The sequence below is a fragment of the Microtus ochrogaster genome, chromosome X (assembly GCF_000317375.1).
Source record: "Microtus ochrogaster isolate Prairie Vole_2 chromosome X, MicOch1.0, whole genome shotgun sequence".
NCBI lineage: Eukaryota > Metazoa > Chordata > Mammalia > Rodentia > Cricetidae > Microtus > Microtus ochrogaster.
Genome location: NC_022026.1, coordinates 49,283,593 through 49,289,497, shown reverse-complemented (window position 1 = coordinate 49,289,497; position 5,905 = coordinate 49,283,593). Strand labels below are relative to the sequence as shown.

At 42.4% G+C, this 5,905-nt stretch overlaps 1 protein-coding gene across 1 annotated transcript in view; it reads left to right on the top strand.

Moving 5' to 3' along the window:
* The first annotated feature begins 327 nt into the window (after nucleotides 1–327).
* The window catches only part of Adgrg2 (adhesion G protein-coupled receptor G2), a 124,128-nt gene continuing 118,550 nt past the window's right edge, over nucleotides 328–5,905 (top strand). The window contains exon 1 of the mRNA XM_026784849.1: nucleotides 328–371. The gene's annotated coding sequence lies outside the window, so the exon portion shown is untranslated. The remainder of the gene's footprint in view (nucleotides 372–5,905) is intronic.

Genomic DNA, 5,905 nt, shown 5'->3' with positions numbered 1-5,905 from the left:
GATCTAGCTTTTATACTATGAAGGCGGGGATGCTGAGAGTGGGAAAAGGTACAGGGAGCCAAGACAATATCCTATAATGCCCCTGCCCCCCCCCCTGTATTGCCCTCAGCAGGCAGAGGAAAGAGAGGACCCCTAGTTTCTAGCTACCCAGGGAACTACGCAGTTTCTTTGAGAAACCACTTAGCTCACTCCTTTCCCAGGGTGTTTCTCTTTTACCAGTGTCTTCAGTCCCCACCCCGCCCCTCTGGGGAGGTCTGGTTTCTGCATTCAGGAGTATTCTGGCAAAGGGCTAGGGTTCCCACTTATCACAAGTGTGTGCCGCTCGAAGTAGCGGGACCAGATCTTTGAGGGATCAAGGAGACCCCCTAAAGGTAAGCTGCTGGGTGGAGGCTGGGGAAGCACACCGGGCTGGCCGCCCAGCATCCCAGGGATTCCCCAAAGCGGGGCTGAAGCTCCCCGCGGGGCAGCTTCCCGGTGTTAGCTCCCCGCCTGCTCCCCACCTCCACGCCCAGCCCCGCCACGCTGAGCGCCCGCCGCGCCACGCCGGGCCGGGCAGCTGCAGAGCGGGCGGGCGAGTGGTCCGGGAGCGGCGGGGGCGGCGCCCAGCCCGCGGGAGGGAGGAGGAGGGACACGGCCGGACCGAAAGGGGAAAAGGAGGGCGCGAGGGCGCCAGCAGCCAGCCGGTCGCCGGGACCCACAGGTAAGTGTGTGGCGCCCAGAAAAGGGATCTGAACCTCTAGGAGTACTAAGACCTAAGCTGCTGAGCCGACACGGGCTATGGGCCCCAGGGGGCTCGATGACCGGGAGTCTGACGGTGTCGCTCGCTGGATTGGTGGCTCTGAGCTGGAGTTCTTGGGCCCTCTTGAAAGGCAGAGGCAAAGCAAGGAGTCCAGCGGTCCCACAGTGGGGAAGTACGTGTGTGGTGGGAAAGCCCAAATTTAACCCTGGGGGGACCCTTGAATCGCAAAGCATTAAATGATCGCAGACCTTCCCCACTCCTCTGGGCAAAGGAGCTGTGAGCCTTACTCAGGAGGACAAGCTGCTAACACGGGACTTCCCGGGACTCGGTTTACTGTGTCTGGCAAGTGGGTGCGATGGTACTGAAGGAATGTAGATAGAACGAGGACCCAGGACGTCTGGGCACAGCACCAGCAGGCAGGGCCCAGAACAAGTGGCCCCAGGTGCAAGGGGACGGGCCAGCATCACAGAACCAAGGGGATGGTTATCATCTGAAAAGAGGCTAGTGATTTGGGGGTGTACACGTTTTCACCGAAGCTTGAGTTTTAAAACTCCATAACCATATACAAAGTGAGAAGGAGAAAGAGAGCTGGCCCGCCTCACATGAGACACAGGAAGCGTGACACCAAAGTGTCCCGTGGCTGCTTATACAGGAACAGTTCTAGACTGGCCTGGCACAAATGTATGAATCCCCTGGGGAGCTTTTAAAAATGAGGTTCTGATTCAGTAGGTCTGGGGTGGAACCCAGAGTCTGCGTTTCTGTCCAAGCACTCAGCCGTACTTATGGGCCACACTCTGTAGCTACATCTACAGAACTGCTTTTTGTCCAACAGGCTGAAAAGCTGAAGAAAAAATGGGTAGTCGGGAGACAGGACAGAATCCTAAGACTCTCAACCCCATCTCTAACCCAGACACACGAGATGAAAAAGGTTAATCAATTGCTACTGGACTAAAAGTGAAATGTTTTACTTTTCTTCCCAACTTTCTAGCCAACGAGAGGCTCCGATAACAAAGCCTCTGGCTTCACGGACTTGCTACCTGCACTTGGCTTAATGATGTGATAATGCTTTACATTTCTTTTTAAACAATGGAGCTCCAGTTTTTATTTGTTCTGGGCTCCACAAATTTTGTAGTGGATCCTGTCTTCTAGTGGAGCTGTGTTTGATTAGGGTTCAAACTGGTGGGTGACGGCGAGGAAAAGATTATTAGTTTCTGCAGTTTATTCTGATCTGTCTGAATTTCTCTTTGGCTAGCTTAAGTAAGTTTATGGATATGGAACCCTAGGCATGCATGGTATGGCAGAATTTGTTGCTCTTATTTATCATTAATATTCATGATTAACAATGCATTAGAGCATTGTTATTTTTAAAGGAGCTTGGTTATGCCCATCTATAAATTTTATAAATCCCAGCACGTGGGGAGAAGAGGCAGGAGGATCAGGAATTCAAGGTCATCTTTGCTATGTAGTATATGTAAGGCAGGCTTTGGCTTCTCATGAGACCCTGTCTCAAAAAAAAAAAAGAAAGAAAGAAAAACAAAAACATTTTTTTTAAAAAAAGAGACTTTGTTACTACATGATTCAATTAAGTTTGGTGTCTGTCAAAATAATCTGGAAGTCAACTGAAAAATATGCCCTGTTTCCATATTATTTGGGGATTCTTTAGTGAGTCAGGCAGTTTCACTTAGGTGAGATCTAGAGTGAACTGGACATCACTTCATTTGGCTGCTTGCATGGGTCAAACGCAAAGCTGGAATATAAAAGCAGCTAAAATTTTGTAGTTATTCAGGGATATTGTTTTCCATGGCCTCAGCACCATGCCAGCCCTGATCGGATTCCCTTCTGCTTTTATCATCCCCACATCCTTGCAAGGTGACTTTCAATAAATAGGAACACTTTAGCCACTGCAAGACACTGAGCAAATGCAGGGTCAGTGTTCTGTGTGTGAATCATTCTTGCCCCAAACCCCCACAGACTGCAGGTGTGTGTATTTTTCTGAAAGGAAAAAAAAATGTTACAAATACAGAAACGGAAAAAAGTGCAACTAATTATGGATATGGGTCTGCTCAGCCGAGGGAGAAAAAGTCAGAGAAATGGAATTTCATTGGTAGGTTTGGCCAGGAAATTCACTGTTTTGGTACCATGAGGTGCCTTCCAGAAATGGCTAAGTAAGTTTGCTCAGGTGCTGTGGAAAGCCAGCAAAGAAGTGGATTTTCCAAGACTGGTACAGTCATTCTAGAGACTCAGGGAGGTGGGGACATCACAACATATGTCTGACCTTAGCAAAAGCCTGAGAAAGGCACGCATGTCAAGAACAAGTGTTCTTTTAAAATGCTTATGCTCTCAAAAACACGTAATTATTTAATGTGTGTGGACCTTACTTCCAGGCATGGTGGGAGGTGGTGTAATCGAAATATTTGTGTGGGGGGAATCATAAAATAAATCCCGTAAAAAAGTCTGGTGAACACTTCCATTTTATAAGTCTCTTTAATCCTTCAGTATACTTTGTGTTTTTAAAATTGAGGTATAACATTTATTTAAAAAATCATTTTTTTAGTGTAAGATTCTAAAAACACATATAGTCATGTAACTACCATCATATCAAAATAGAACTCCATCACCCCCAAGACTTCTCTATTGTTTCTTTGTATTCAACCTCTCTGAGCACTCTCAGTCTCTGTAATTCTGCCTTTTCTATAATGGTCCATGAATGAAATCATATGCTATATTTATAGCCTTCTGAGTCTAGCTTCTGTTACCTAAGACAGTACATTTGAGATTTGACCTACGTTGGTGAGTATTCCCATTGTTTGTTCTTTTTATTGCTGAGTCGTATTCCATACTTTATCCACTATTAACTCTTGATGATTATGAAGAAAGCCAAAATAAACATTCACAGATAGCATTTTATGTGACTATACATTTTCATTTCGCTTGCTTTAATATTTAAAAGTAAGGTTGCTGTTTTGAATGGTAAGCTACCTTTATTTGTAAGAATCTGTTTAACTTTTCCAGAGAGGTTATGCCATTTTGTTTGTTTGTTTGTTCATTTTGTGGTACTTGGGATTGGACCTAAGGCTTCACACGTGCTAAGCGAGTGCTTGCCACTGACTTCCACCTCCAGCTTGGGTTGTCCTATTTTGCCTTCCTGTCATTGATGGAGGAGAAGTCCAGGTGTTTGGCACTTGGTATTCTTGGTTTATTTTATTTTAAAAATTTTGTTGCTGATGGTTTTTTGATTGTATATTGCTTTTTAATTGTACACTGAAAGTACTGCTATCTTAAGTCTTGATTAATTATAAGTGCTTGCCATTCCTCCTGATTTGTTTTGTTTTGCCTTTCAGAGAAACAACTGGGTCACTCCATCTTATTTTATTTATGTTATGTTTCGAATGCATCACTGTATCTTCCCTAGTCATTACCTTAACAAACACATGCACATGCACACATGCATACACACAAGCACACATGCACACACAAGCATGCATGTGATATATCACAGCCCAATGGTGATGTCGTTGTATGATTATGACCGAAACACCAGCACACTGCTGTCACATATATCCTTGGTGGGTTTTCCTTTTGTTTTTAGCCATCCTCATGGTTCTCTAATGGCGTCTACTTGTGGCTTTAGTTTGATCTTCTTTATTCTTTGGTTATGGGTAGATATAAAGTGAAGTATATGCTCTTTTTATCCCCTTAGGGTGTTTGGTTTTTGAATCATAATGATTCTTCACTTAATAAGATGTAATTTCCCTGTGAGACATATGTATGGAAAATTAACTATTCAGTCTGTGACCTACCTTTTAATTTCTTTATGATTTTACTTTGAAGATCAGAACTTTTTAATTTTGATAAAGTCTAATCAAGGCTGTTTTATGGATAACATAACCAGCCTAATAATATTTGTCTGCCCCAAGATCGCTAAGATTTTCTCCTGTGTTTTCTTCTACATATTTTATTATTGCTTGATCTCTCTCACACACAAATACACACACACACACACACACACACACACACACATGTATGTGACTTCGTTGCTAATTTTATTAAGGTTTGCTTTTCACGTATAAACATCCCGTTGCAACATCATCAGTTAAAATGACTCTCCTCCCTCTCCATTATATCCTCCTGACTCCCTTGTTACAAATGGACTACAGATGTGTGTTTACTTTAATTCCTCTATTGGGCTCCACTTATCGATCTGACTCTTTTACACTAATTCTATACTGTAGGCCTTTCGATTTTTTTCTTACGAGACTCATGCATCCAAGGCTAGCTTCAAACTTGAATTCAGTGTGTAACTATGTATGATCTTGGACTTTTGATGTTCCTGCCTTCACCTCCCAAGTGCTGAGATTACAAGCATGAATCACTGCACTGAGTTTATAATGGTGCTGGGCACATAAACCAGGTTCTCATATGGTATACAAACACTCTACTAACTGAGCAATAGCCTCATTTGCCGTGTGCATTTTATAAGTAAATCTCCAGATTGCTTTTTGTTATGTAGTATCTGTTGCTTTTAGAAATTGTGCCAGTGCGCCCCTTCAGCCCTTCATTTGCTAATTTCTGTACTGTTGAGTAAGAAAGCTATTTAATTTTTATAGATATTTATCTTACATTCAAGCCATCTTGCTGAAACTTATTCATTTGGTAGTTTTTCAGTTGTTTTTTTCTAGACTTTTCAAAGTACACCATCAAACTGTCTTTGAACAATTAAGGGATCCATTCCTTATATTTTTACCTTATATTTTTGCCTTAGTGGGCTGGCTTCCTTCTGGAATAATGTCGGATAACAGTTTCTAACTTGAGTAGAAAGTCTTTTAAATGTTCTATTTTGTTGTAAAGTTCCAGTAGCTACTCTTACCTTTGGAACGTTTCTTAACATTTTTAGCTTGTTATAAGTCTGAAGTTTAATTTGAAAATTTTGTAGTGCTTGAAATTATTTTAGTCACTGAAGATCTAACAGGTTTGTGGCCAGTTCATCTTTCTGGTTTTAAGAGTTCAATATTGATTTTTTTGGAGAAGTTCATATAGAATTAAAGCAAATGGCTTTAGATAGACAGATTATTTATGAAATGGAGAATTTTAATAATGTCCTTATGGACGTATGCTGGGGACAGAGTGGGAGGAAGGATATAAAAGGGTTGGTTTTTTTTTTTTTTT